The following is a 14,140-nucleotide window of genomic DNA, read 5'->3' as shown; positions in this document are numbered from 1 at the left end:
AAGCACATTAATATAAAGGTATAAACACATCGACACCTTCTGACCAATCAGATCAGAGCTGTTAAATGATATGACATCATTGCTGCACGAGGTCTGATTTCTTGTCGGATCTTGCGGCTCCTGAGGGAAGCTGTTTCTGTTGTTGAACATGTTTACTCGTTGATCAGTCAGGGTTAAAGGGTCCCGACACTTGTTTTTATTTGTTCCCAGCAGTACTTTGACAAACCTGTTGGATGTTCGAGCTGTTAAACTCATCCTTAATCAAGTCTCCTGTGAGGCCTAAGCGCACAAATCTGTGATCCAATTTTGATGACACTGTCTCGTAAACAACGAGTCCCACTTCCTCATGCAGATCCAAATTAGCTACAGATGTGTGTGTGTGTGTGTGTGTGTGTGTGTGCGGAGGGGTGGGGAGGTGGGGGTATCATCCTGCGGAAAGGAAAGAGTTAATTAAATTACCGTCTGTTTTGAAAAAGCTCTGGATGTTCGACTCGTCGCACAGATGATGATGGGCATGTCTACACCTGTCCCCGCTTCCTTCTGGCGCACTGGAGCTAGCGAGTGTCACACAAACTCAGGTGTGTATCCACAGCGGGGCCCTTTCACACACATTTACCGTGACGAGGGACGCGCGATCACAACACGCAGAGCGTCATTTAGAGCAGCGAACGTGACTGCTGCTCCGCTAAGCTGCCAGAGCAACTGGAAAATCAGTTGGTGTAGTTACTGTAGATTTAAAAGGAAAATTTTAAACAAGATACGTGTGCACAGATAAATCCGCGATGTAACGTCTTAAATTGAATAAATATACATGAAAAAATGGAGTTGCTTGTAGCATATAACCGACACACGCAACCTTTTTCCGCATCATTCCATTTCATTTTTTGGGGCAAGTCGTGGCCTAATGGTTAGAGAGTCTGACTCGTAATCCTAAGGTTGTGGGTTCGAGTCTCTGGTCGGCCACGACTGAGGTGCCCTTGAGCAAGGCACCGAACCCCCCAACTGCTCCCCGGGCGCCGCAGCATAAATGGCTGCCCACTGCTCCGGGTGTGTGTTCACGGTCTGTGTGTGTGTTCACTGATGTGTGTGTGTGTGCACTTTGGATGGGATAAATGCAGAGAACGAATTCTGAGTATGGGTCACCGTACTTAGCTGTATGTCACGTCACTTTTTGTATTCGAACTACAACCGAAGTGATTGAAGTCAGTTACACTTAATTCACCCTGTTTATATTTTGTAGCTGTTTACCAACCGCTAATTTTGTTGATTGTAGGCGTGGCCTGTCCACCCAAGTCTGAGTTGCTAGGCTTCGCCAACAGATTAGCAAACCTAGCTACATACTGTAGACTCAGCAAAAGCACCAACAATCTCACAAGAAGTTACAGAATCTCTGAAAACATGACATACAGTGACGGTATGTCAGCTGACTTTAATAAACACACAGGATTTTGTATCGAAAATAGCTCCCTCTGTCGTTCGGAGGCAGAACGGCATTCAAGATTCAAAATAAAAAAAAAGATCAACAAACATCTTTTATTATTTATTTCATTCCTGATTGGTTGAGGTGTAGGTTTGGGGGCGGAGTTTCACTCGGTGGCACTTGATGTAACAAGAAACTGAATGAAATGAACTGATGATATGAATGATTGACAATTCTAATTTTCCAGACACCTTAAACAGATATTATTGCTGTCTCAACACCACGAGCATGGGTTTACGGCCGATTCTAAAGTTCTAAGTTTTAAACAAACGACATCTGTAAAAACATTTCATCTTCCCGGCAGCTTGGAAGCCATTCTATAGTTTTGGCTACTGATTTGTTTTCATCAGGCAGTTAAACACTTACATGGTCACATCTACAGTGTAGCTAAGAAGAATAAACTCCTCGGTCCTGAGTAGGAAGGGAGCAAACGGAGAAACTCTATTGACACCAATTATTAATTTCAATTCATGTAACCCCACTTAGTCCCGCAGTTTAATTAATGAGCCTCGTTATCATGTGGGTTTAGACGTAATGGACAATTGCTGAGTGTTTACCATGCAGGAGCCGAATACCGCCTCACCTCCTTGTTTTTTTTCTTTTTTTTTTTTTCTTTTTTATAATGTACTGCCAGCAAAGCGAGGGATTAACCGTGTTTGTCATTCTTCCTGCAGCTGTTTTCTAATGCAAAACATGGAGCTGAAGGAGGAAAAGTATTGTGTGGTGATAAAATTGGAAGCGCTGGTTTGAAACAGCTACCATGGTCAGAGGAACGGGCTAAGCTCAGCTTCACCTAATCCACGCTGTAATTCCTGATCTAATTAGTAAAGAGGGATGGTGAAAAGAGAGTGAAAGAGAGATTAGTGCTGTGAAAACACGGCTTGAGAAACTCCTGCAAACTCTGTGTGTGTGTGTGTGAGAGAGAGAGAGAGAGAGAGAGAGAGAGAGAGAGAACCAAGATGCTTCACTCAGCTGTTGTTCCACAGTTATGTGTAATTTATTTAGAATCCGGCGAATTTAAAAAGAAATTGCAGCGTAACGCTCGAAATCCACTTTAATCTTTGATGAAGGCATCGATTCTACTCACTGTGACGAATCATGAGATAACAGCACGCTGTCGTCAGATTTCGTATTTCATTTCACTGTGTTGCACGTCTACAATTTTTCTCTGTGGTTTCTCAGCCTCAGATGTGCTACGGATTTGTCGTTGAACAGTGGGGTGCACAAACTTTTCGCACAGGCAACAACATGCTCAACTTAGTAAATAGACATAAAATATACAGGAATATGTTTTTTTGTTTGTTTGTTTGTTTGTTTGTTTTTGCTTCTTTTTTTTTTAGATTTTAAACTAAACAATGCTTAATTAAACCTTTTTTAATAATTTACCGAATTATAAAATAAAGCGATATTAATAACGTTATTAAAAAACAATGTTAAATCTGCAATAATCCTGTAGTATTTTATGCCTTAAAATATATATGCCTTAAAAATAACTAACTAACTAACTAACTAACTAACTAAATAGTTAAATCACTCACTCACTCACTCACACTCATCTTCTACCGCTTATCCGAACTACCTCGGGTCACGGGGAGCCTGTGCCTATACACCCTGGACAGAGTGCCAACCCATCGCAGGGCACACACACACACACACACACACACACACACACACACACACTCATACACTACGGACAATTTTCCAGAGATGCCAATCAACCTACCATGCATGTCTTTGGACCGGGGCAAGAAACCGGATTACCCGGAGGAAACCCCCGAGGCACGGGGAGAACATGCAAACTCCACACACACAAGGCGGAGGCGGGAATCGAACCCCCAACCCTGGAGGTGTGAGGCGAACGTGCTAAACACTAAGCCACCGTGCCCCACTAAATAAATCAATAAATAAATAAATAAATAAAGAAAGATTTATTTACAATACATAAAATCCACAATTTTTGAATGATAATTAAATATGTATCTGTTAAATAAACACAAATAAAAGGTCTATAAGGTTTAGTGTCTGTACTGAAGGTTAGTTCAGGTCCCAGGATTGTAACTTAAAATGTTCTAAAATATCTCAACAATGGGTTTTAACACAAAGTCACCGTTTTGAATAAATTTGCTCAAATCTATTGAAATACTGCATATTTGAATCTGTCCAGCATCCTGAGTGTTTTATTCCAACATCCTCTCTGACAGAACGGACTATTGGAGTTCAATCAAACCCCGGAATTAACATATTCCAAAGGCAGAGCTGTTAAAATAAAGGCGAGTCACAAAAACAGGATTAATGCAACAGCTTAAAACACTTTACCGGAACGTAATCATACGTTGACCCACTTAGCTCTGTGTAATGTTTACTGTGGTGTTAAATTCTGTGGTTTCGGTGCTCTACATGTGCAAACCTCATCATCAGCGTTCACAGGTTCTTGTGTTTGCGCTGTATTGTTCTAAACCGGAGCGCTGCGTTTCGATTGCTTTTCTCTAAACCAGCGTACGACGGTGAACTGAGAAATCTAATCGTAAGGTTCTTTTTGTCACAAAAAACGTCAATTCGACAGGACGGATTTCTGACCGTTCCATAGTCAGCGTTTTCATGGTGACGTGTTGGAGGAATCGAGTTCCTTCTCACGTCAGTTAGACGTTTAATAACGTTTAGCTTTGGGCGGTTCCAGGAGGCCCCTGGAGGGTCGGACGGACGCTACTCCAAACATTCCAAACACTCGAGTGTTGAAGAGGAGGTGTGCTCACAAGTACCACATGAAAGATTTCAATCCTACTCGCTTTGTAGCGTCTCACTTTCCACCAACGTTTGAAGTGGAGAACGTTAATCCAGTCTTTGTCACCGAGGCAGATTCAGGCGCCCTTATCTTCGGATGTTTTCCGTCCGGAGCGACTACTCGATTCAGAAAAGTTTGCTTGTGTTGCTTGAAAACGTTTCAGAAATGAATATTTATATGGGAAAAAACCCCACAGCCGAAGCTTTTTTTCGACTTGACATTTCATTTATTAAACATTTTCCGGAAGGAGTCTCCAGTGCTAGTACTTTTTTAACAGGAAGTTTTTCACCACAGGAAAGCCTCCAGTTTCTTTAGTTACTTTAAAAGTAATAAGAAATAGATAAACCCTATAGATAAACCCTCGCTCTTTAATACACACCATCCTGCTGTTGGTTCATGGACTACAGCAGCACGCTCACAAGTCTAACTTTAATCCTGTACTTCTTTTTTTTTTTTTTTTTTTTTTTTAAATAATATAGTTTTACACTCAGCATTCGTCACACACACAACCATACACAGTACATGTATAGGCTTTTTATATGCTCCTAAAAAGTCAAATTAAAAAAAAAAACAGAATAAAACTAGTTACAATAAAAATAGAAATGGAGTAATTTGTACAAAATGAAGGAAAAATTTAAAGAAAATATTGTTAATTAGATTTTTAAATATATATATATATATATATATATATATATATATATATATATATATATATATATATATGAATATGATGGAAGAACAAATGATTCATGTGAAAATAAATGTGCAGACGTGAAAATGTACATAAACACAGTAAAATAAATAAATAAATAAATAGATATAAAAAAAAAACTACATTTTCATGTCTGCACATTTATTTTCACATGAATCATTTCTTCTTCCATCACATTCATATATATATATATATATATATATATATATATATATATATATATATATATATATATATATATATTTAAAAATCTAATTAACAATATTTTCTTTAAATTTTTCCTTCATTTTGTACAAATTACTCCATTTCTATTTTTATTGTAACTAGTTTTATTCTGTTTTTTTTTTTTTTTATTTGACTTTTTAGGAGCATATAAAAAGCCTATACATGTACTGTGTGTGACGAATGCTGAGTGTAAAACTACATTATTAAAAGAAAAAAAAAAAAAAAAGAAGTATGGGATTAAAGTTAGACTTGTGAGCGTGCTGCTGTAGTCAATGAACCAACAGCAGGATGGTGTGTATTAAAGAGCGAGGGTTTATCTATAGGGTTTATCTATTTCTTATTACTTTTAAAGTAACTAAAGAAACTGGATGCTTTCCTGTGGTGAAAGTGTGATCAACGTAATTTCCTGACATTAAGAATTCTATTAAATACATTTTTCTAAAGTGGACGACAGAAATGAGGGCGGGGTTAATAGTTCATTCATTCATTCATCTTCTACCGCTTATCCGAACTACCTCGGGTCACGGGGAGCCTGTGCCTATCTCAGGCGTCATCGGGCATCAAGGCAGGATACACCCTGGACGGAGTGCCAACCCATCACAGGGCACACACACACACACACACTCTCATTCACTCACGCAATCACACACTACGGACAATTTTCCAGAGATGCCAATCAACCTACCATGCATGTCTTTGGACCAGGGGAGGAAACCGGAGTACCCGGAGGAAACCCCCGAGGCACGGGGAGAACATGCAAACTCCACACACACAAGGCGGAGGCGGGAATCGAACCCCCAACCCTGGAGGTGTGAGGCGAACGTGCTAACCACTAAGTTAAGCCCCCGAGTTAAGTTTTAGTATTTAAGTTTAAGTATTTAATAAAAAACTAAACGCATCTCCTCCAATCCGCTCGCGTGCTCGTGCTGGAGCTCTGAGGTTTGCACGACATGATGAACGAAACGTTAATCTAAACGAAGACTGAAAGAAGAGTGTGTTAAGGTCGAGGCAGGGCTCCGTGTGTGTGTGTGTGTGTGTGTGTGTGTGTGTGTGTGTGTTAATAACACATGCGAGGCACAGCGGCATTGTTCCTGCATGAGGATAACAGCAGATATTAACAGGACACACAGGAGTTCGTATCAGGAGAGCGAGAACCCGGGACGCCACGGGGCCCGAAGCCCATTTAGTCCACTTATCTAAAGTCTCTAATTACTGCCGTTTATTTGATAAACAGAAAAGGAAGAATGTGGAAGATGGTTCAGCAGGAGCTGAAGGGGATTAATCTGAACTTCTTAAACACAGAGAGAGAGAGAGAGAGAGAGAGTGAGAGAGAGAGAGAGAGAAACATCTTTACTGTAATCCCTGATGTGCTTCTTTAATCATACACTAATTAGGAGCAGTTTCATTTGGCACTTTTCAGAGATTGGCAGAAATAATAAAGGGGAAAGACTATCACGCTTTTACACAGATAGGATGTCTTATTGTGTTTAAAAGTACTGAGGGAATTAACTCTTTTTAGCTTAGGCATAAAAAAAAGGTCCGTCTAGGAATAAAAGTCATCGTTTTTATTGTGCCACTTGTGTATGTTTTTGTGCTTTATGTTACATATCAGTGTTTTTGTAGAGAGAGGTGTAGATTATTTGCCCACCAGGGGGCTCACAAACCCCTCCATCACTTTCTAATCCATCGCTCTGATCACGATACTCTATATACAGGAACCCAACAGAACAGACACGAATAAAGTCCGCACGCTGTCTGAAAGTGAACGTAACTAAACAGAGTGATAATACTCTAAATGGGACGTCCGCCTCATGCACGTCCGCCTCATGCACATGTTATGGGACGTCCGCCTCATGCACATGAACTCTAATGACATCCCGGTCTTAATCTGTGGGGTTTAATTTGGAGTTATGTCCCATGCGTGGCAGTTAAAAGCTTTCCACAAGACACTCTAATTCATCCCAAGGCTGTTCTATAGGGTTGAGGTCAGGACACCAAACTTTATGGACCTCGCTTTATACTGGCTGAGAATTTCTGTCAAAAGGGTTAAAGGAAACGTTGTGCTTTAAGGGTTGATTTATACGTACCACAGCGTGCAGCTATGTACGTTAACGTTAACGTGTCCACTAGGATGCCTTTATATATATTTTACGTATATTTTCCTTTAAACACTAAACAGAGTCTCCGCTAAACAAAAGCTGCCCATCGCGGGAGAATTCTTGATCCTGAGTGGTCAGGAAATTTCTAGAACAGCAGTTTGGACAGGGGGCACGGTGGCTTAGTGGTTAGCACGTTTGCCTCACACCTCCAGGGTTGGGGGTTCGATTCCCGCCTCCGCCTTGTGTGTGTGGAGTTTGCATGTTCTCCCCGTGCCTCGGGGGTTTCCTCCGGGTACTCCGGTTTCCTCCCCCGATCCAGAGACATGCATGGTAGGTTGATTGGCATCTCTGGAAAATTGTCCGTAGTGTGTGATTGTGTGAGTGAATGAGAGTGTGTGTGTGTGCCCTGCGATGGGTTGGCACTCCGTCCAGGGTGTATCCTGCCTTGATGCCCGATGACGCCTGAGATAGGCACAGGCTCCCCGTGACCCGAGGTAGTTCGGATAAGAAGATGAGTAGAAGATGAATGAATGAATATTTCTGTCACATTTATGGAAGGAGTCTCCAGTTTCAGGGTAACTAACAAAAAAAAAACAACAAAAAAAATTCTTGAAAAAAAGAGCACTTGCTCTCATGATTTAAAGTCGTCTCTCTCTTCCTCTTTCTCTCTTTCTCTCGTTCTCCTCCTCCATGCCCCTCCCTCGTTCCGCGGGAGCTAAAATAAAGAGCCGGTTTCACAGGCAATCTCGGCCTTGTTTGTGTAAGGTAATTACTACTTGTCCTCCCGTCACGACGGTTCTGATGATGCATGAAAATAACCGTTGCCCTACTTCAATCAGAAAAAAAGAAAAGAGAAAAAAGAAAGAGAGAGAGAAAGAAAGCGAGAGAGACGGGGGTTTGAAAACAAATGATGAAAGACGGAGAGAAAGAGAAGGAGAGAGAGAATGAGTCTCTGATTAATTAGCTGGAGTTTGGTAATCAGTTTAATAAGGCTGAAGTTGCCGGTGAGAGGTCCCCTTTGGCCTGGGCCTCACTCACTAAGCTCAGCACGAGTAAACACACAGCACCAGATTTACATAAACAGTTGCTTTTTTTTTTTTCTTCTTCTTCTTTTCTCTCTCTCTCTCTCTCGGTATGTATGTGTCTGAGTGTCTCTACTTCACCGAGCCAGCCTTAAAGCCTCACGCCAACGCTTAAGTCTCTCGCAACGAGGGGGCAAAGCAAATTCATGAATTTTTCAGGGGATTTATAGTCTAATTAAATCCGGGAATTGCCGGCGCTGCTTCCTGCATGCACAACAGCATGACGTCAGACTGTTAGCAATCGGCTAGCTTTCACATCATTAGCATTCAGGAGAAGGGCTTGTGCTGTCAGTTTAGCTTTTAAACTGCTTATTTTTAACCTTAGCTATTAATATTTATGTATTCACAACGTCATATAGTTATTGCTATTAATATTTATTCCATATTTATTATTCTGCAGTACGTTCATATACACTAGCTACTTGATTAGCATAACTGAGAAAAACCCATATTTTGACAATATCATGTTAAAAAAAGGAAGGGATGATGCTTATTTTTATGTTAGAATTTATCTTTAAATCAGCAAGACGATGCAAAACCGCTAATATATCAACAATTACAACGGATAACGCAAGTAAATTGCGTAAAAAATTGATTAAAAAAAAAAGGATGTGGAAGAGGGTGGAAACAGGAAGCTGGGCTTTAAAAGTAACTATTAAATATCTTAAAAATATAAAATAAATATTTTGGTACTGAGACCAGACAGATGTATTAGAACAAGTGTGTTAATATGAGGCTGAGAGATATTTAATTGGAGTTTATTTAAAAAAAAATCATTTAGAGGAAGATTAGAATTAATAAGCGATGGAGTGACAGACGAAAGCGATCACGCGGCTGAACCTTAGTGGCCATTTTTAGTCGTTTTTAAAATGTGTAAATGCAGAATGTGGGCCATTCTAAAATTCTAATTTATATAAGATGTATGAATTTCTAAAACATTTTTTTTTTTTTAAATCTAAAAAAATAAATACAATCTCTGCATGACTTCATGCAAATATTCATTTTAACTATGAGTGTTGCACATTTTTATACTTAAACAAACAAACAATTTCTACTTTGTAAAAAAAATAATAAAAAAAATTAAATAAATATTTCCTAAAAATAAAAACATTTCTAATATATATATATATAAATAAATATTTCCAAAAACAAAAAAATGCACATTTCAAATAAATAAATAAATGAATGAATGAATGAATGAATAAATAAATAAATATTTCCTAAAAATAAAAACATTTCTAATATATATATAAATAAATATTTCCAAAAACAAAAAAATGCACATTTTAAATAAATAAATGAATGAATGAATGAATAAATAAATAAATAAATAATTTCCTAAAAATCAAAACATTTCTTATATATATATATATATATATATATATACACATATATTTCCAAAAACAAACAAAAAAATGCACATTTCAAATAAATAAATAAATAGATAAATAGATATTTCCTAAAAATAAAAACATTTCTAAAATATATATATATATATAAATAAATATTTCCAAAAACGAAAAAATTCACATTTCAAATAAATAAATGAATGAATGAATGAATGAATAAATAAATAAATAGATATTTCCTAAAAATAAAAACATTTCTAAAATATATATATATAAATAAATATTTCCAAAAACGAAAAAAAAAAGCACCTTTCAAATAAATAAATAAATAAATAAATAAATAAATAAATAAATAAATAAATGCACAGAACGGCTTTGATACCGATGGAAGTGGCTCACACCTGACATAACCTCACACTATTACACACTATTCCTGGATTCAGCTCCGAGAGCAAGACACAAAGAAACTTCTGAACAGTTCTTCCACTAACTGAAGGCTCTGAGGCTCCGATAAGCGTCCGCGTATCCGGCACGGCTCATGACGGCACGTCGTTACAACACAGGGAACTAATTTAAGCTGTGTTAAGTGGCCTTTTGTAATTCAAATGATAAATTATGCTTGGCAGAGGGTTTAGAACGGCTTTGACAAAAGCGATGCCATTGTTTGCGCCGGGACGAGGTTTTAGGCAGCTCCGAATTGAGGGAATTACTTCAGAGAGTTCCTGAAAGTTCCTCAGGGTTTTGGAGACAAATTGGTTCGGCGCTCACTGAGCACGCTCCAGAAGTCAGCTCTGCCCTCCATGTAAACGCTTCGGCACACAACTAATGCTCGAGATGTAGAGCCTCATGCAGAAAGTCTCGTCTCGGGCACCGTTCCACTTAAACACTCCACTTTTCCGTTTGACGATGAGGTCACATCGGGTTCATCCTGCAACGTGACTAACGTTAGCTGATTTCTACTCAAGCTAGTTCCTCAGACGTCTCATGTTTTGTGCTTAAGTAACCGACAAATTCAGGTTACGTGTGGTCCATCGCTCATTCCTCCCTCTCTCGATCTCTCTCTCTCTCTACAGTATGATTAAGAAAACAATTCGAGGCGATGTTAATTACATCACCTGAAATCGTTCAGTGAATCCCGCTGGAGGCTGTTGAGCTCGACGTTCGACCTGGACACGGCCTCTGTGGGGTCGTGACCCCGGAGCTCTGGGTGAATCATCTGCCTCGGGTGTGTTTATACAGCCAGTGGGGTGCAGCGTCTTGGCCATTCGTTGTGATCAGTACGCCATGCCTACGCTCCACTTTAAAGGAAAGTAAACGCCGGTCTTTCAGCGCACTTCAGTTTGACTTGATTGAATTAAAGCCAAGCTCTGGACAATAATTAAGAATGATACCACGCTCACTCGTCATTAGGACGTCGGGTCCTGATCTACTTATTCAAGAGCTTCACGTGATTCTTCAGTGACTTTCTTCCCCTCTCTCGAAGGTAAATCTGGAAAATATGGCCTTTCGTAAATGTGGATTAAAAAAAAAAATCTCATTTTAGAAGCTAATAATGAACTATTTGCTAGCAGTCTTTGCCTTCTCTTTCAAAGGATTTGAACTGTCTGCGTGATGATGAGAAATGAATGAATTAATGGATTAATTATCGATAAAGTTTATGAGGCTGTGGCTGTGCGCCGCTTTTGTCCTTTGAAACTTGAAGATAAAATAGTTTTAACAATTTTGGATACAGTTCATTTTCTTCCAGTTTTGTCTAGTTGTTTGTAGAAGAGAAGTAAAATATAAAGAACTCTACCAGATGATGATGATGATGATGATGATGAAGGTAGAGAGAGAATGAGAGAGAGAGAGAGAGAGAGAGAGAGAGAGATGTACATACAAATATAACAGCTTGAACATGTCAATTACCTCATCCTCATTCAACCATTCAGTGCCCTGCTGTGTGGGGGCGGAGTCATCCTGTAAAAGACCACGCCCCTAAAATTGGGCCATTATGTTTGTAAGTAATTTGTATTTTGTGTTTTATGATACCTGCCTTAGGACAACGGATGAAATTTAGCTATTGTGCTAATTCGGGAATATTTACACTGATGCTCATTGCTGATTTGTTGATCAATGTGCACTGTGCTAATTTACATAAATAAATAAATAAATAAATAAATGATAGAAATGTTTCATCACAGGATAAAAGCCATCAGTCACTAAACTGATTTGTCGACGATAACCGACGATAAACGACGGCGGCCCAGAGTTTCCTCGCCGCTATCGTAACTTGAAATGACCCGGAGCAAGCAACAGGACCATATAAAGCTCTGGCCTTCTGCATCCTTTTTCACACGTTTTCATCAATAAGTTCTTCCATATGGATTCGTTTTCGCCACTTTCAACAACCCCTGGAACGGCACCAACACAAATATTTCAACTGCATTTCCCTGAGAGGAGAGGGGTAATTTGCAGGGGTAATGAATGTGCTTTATTTCATCCAAGAATCTTTTTGTCTCGATGCAATAATTTAATGAGCAGCTGGCGTCAGAATAAATGACGCTCACGTTCTGCAGAACTTGACAATCGAGCTTTGTCTAGTGACCTGCTAAGCTTTCAAATCCACTAGTTCCAGTCATTCATTTTACAGAAGTATCGCTTGCTTCCCTGGCTAATCCCTTCTTTACCCCGTCACTGACTTTTGGTGGACGGCCCCCTGTGGTCACGGTTGCGCCGTATTCTTTCCAGTTTTTAATACGGATAGAACGACATGCCACTGAGCGGTACTTTTTCCAGAACTTTGTTTTGATAGCTCAGAGTTCTTCGTGTAGCCGTCGATCCTTTCAGGAACAGGTGTATTTATACGGCGACACTATAATTGCACGCAGTTGAACTCTGTTCGTCTAATGACGAGAATTTGGAACGGACCTACTTGCAAAAGGATAAATGCCCCAGGTCTAATTTCAACAAACGATATCGAGTCATCTGAGTCGTCGAAGACCGCCACGTTCTCTGGAACGTTCCGCCGACGCGAAGTGATTAATGTGCTCCGAACCCACAGAGACATTTAGTAAATTTTCATTCCTTCCATATACAGTAGCTCTGAAATCTCCAACTCTCAAGCACCAGTGAAACCTGAAATTACAGTAAACGATGACCGGGGATGAAAAGAAGCATCTCAGACAAAACGTCTAGTCCAGGAAGTTGACATTAGCAGAGCAATTAGGCATTAGAAATGCAAACAATTTGGATGATGTCGTTCCAGCGGGAATTATAATACCCTGCTAAACACATGGAAAAGTGTGTAATCCGTGTAAGTTGGGTTTCCGCTCAAAGCGAGACTGGTTACAAGGACGATCAGAATCTGGCTGATCAGCCTCAACGCCATGGAAACCTGTGAGAGAAGTTTACGGTTAGTGTATACCGAGCGCTCGGTCTCGAGGCGGTTGGGGGGGGGTATACGGTTAATGAGTGTTAATGTAAAAACACACCAGGTGAATAAGGCTGGGGAAAAAAAAATAGGTGACAGGAATTTAACTTAATCTACTCAGAGCAGGAAGACTTTCCACTTCTGCATTCAGACATGGAAGCATTTGCTTGTTATCTTTCCAGGCAAATGGGACGGCAGCTGTTGTTACCGCACTACTTCCTGTCAGCACCGGGTGACATCTTTGTTATGAGGAACATCCTGATAGCTTTAGCAGAAATAGCAGCTTGACTTAAGTGTTAGAAATAACACCAGTTTCTAGAATTCTCCGTTGTACCTGCATGGACTGGTCATTTTCAGTGTTTCAGTGAGTCGAACGTACCGCTACTATGCACCGAGACTTAACGCAAGCGTCTATACAAACTAAACAATGATTTATGTGTTGTGGCAACACTCTAGGACGCGTCCCGTACGTCTAAAACTGCGCTGCCAAGTTACCCTCTTATTAAGAACGCTAACGAAGCTTAATTAACCCGTTTACACTGGCGCGCTGACAGCTTTTACAAAGTGCTGGCACGGATCCATATTAGTCGCAATCAAAACAGAGCATCAGCGCCGCTTCGTCGTATGATCTCCATCCTGAGACGTGTTGAAGGAGCAAACAGGAACGAGTCATCCCACCAGGACGGCAATTACGTTCCACAAGACGATCTGTCTGACAAGGAAAGCTTTTCCTCCTTTCACATTCTCTTTCTCTCGTTTCTTTCGCGAGCTGTCTCCAGACCTGACAGAACGGTGCGCGTGGCTTCAGGCTGAACTGAGCGCTTTTTTTTTTTTTTTTTTTTTTTTTCCACAGTTGTCAGACGGATCTCGCGGCTGAAACATTGCCGTGTGAAGCTTTATTCGAGACAAGGAGCGATTCGAGACGTATCCAGAAGAGTATAACCGGATTAGCTTTGGCCTTAGTTCACCTTTCTTCTCGTTGAGACTTTCGCATAAAAA

The sequence above is a fragment of the Tachysurus vachellii genome, chromosome 6 (genome assembly GCF_030014155.1).
Source record: "Tachysurus vachellii isolate PV-2020 chromosome 6, HZAU_Pvac_v1, whole genome shotgun sequence".
Taxonomy (NCBI): Eukaryota; Metazoa; Chordata; class Actinopteri; order Siluriformes; family Bagridae; genus Tachysurus; species Tachysurus vachellii.
This window is presented reverse-complemented; position numbering follows the sequence as displayed.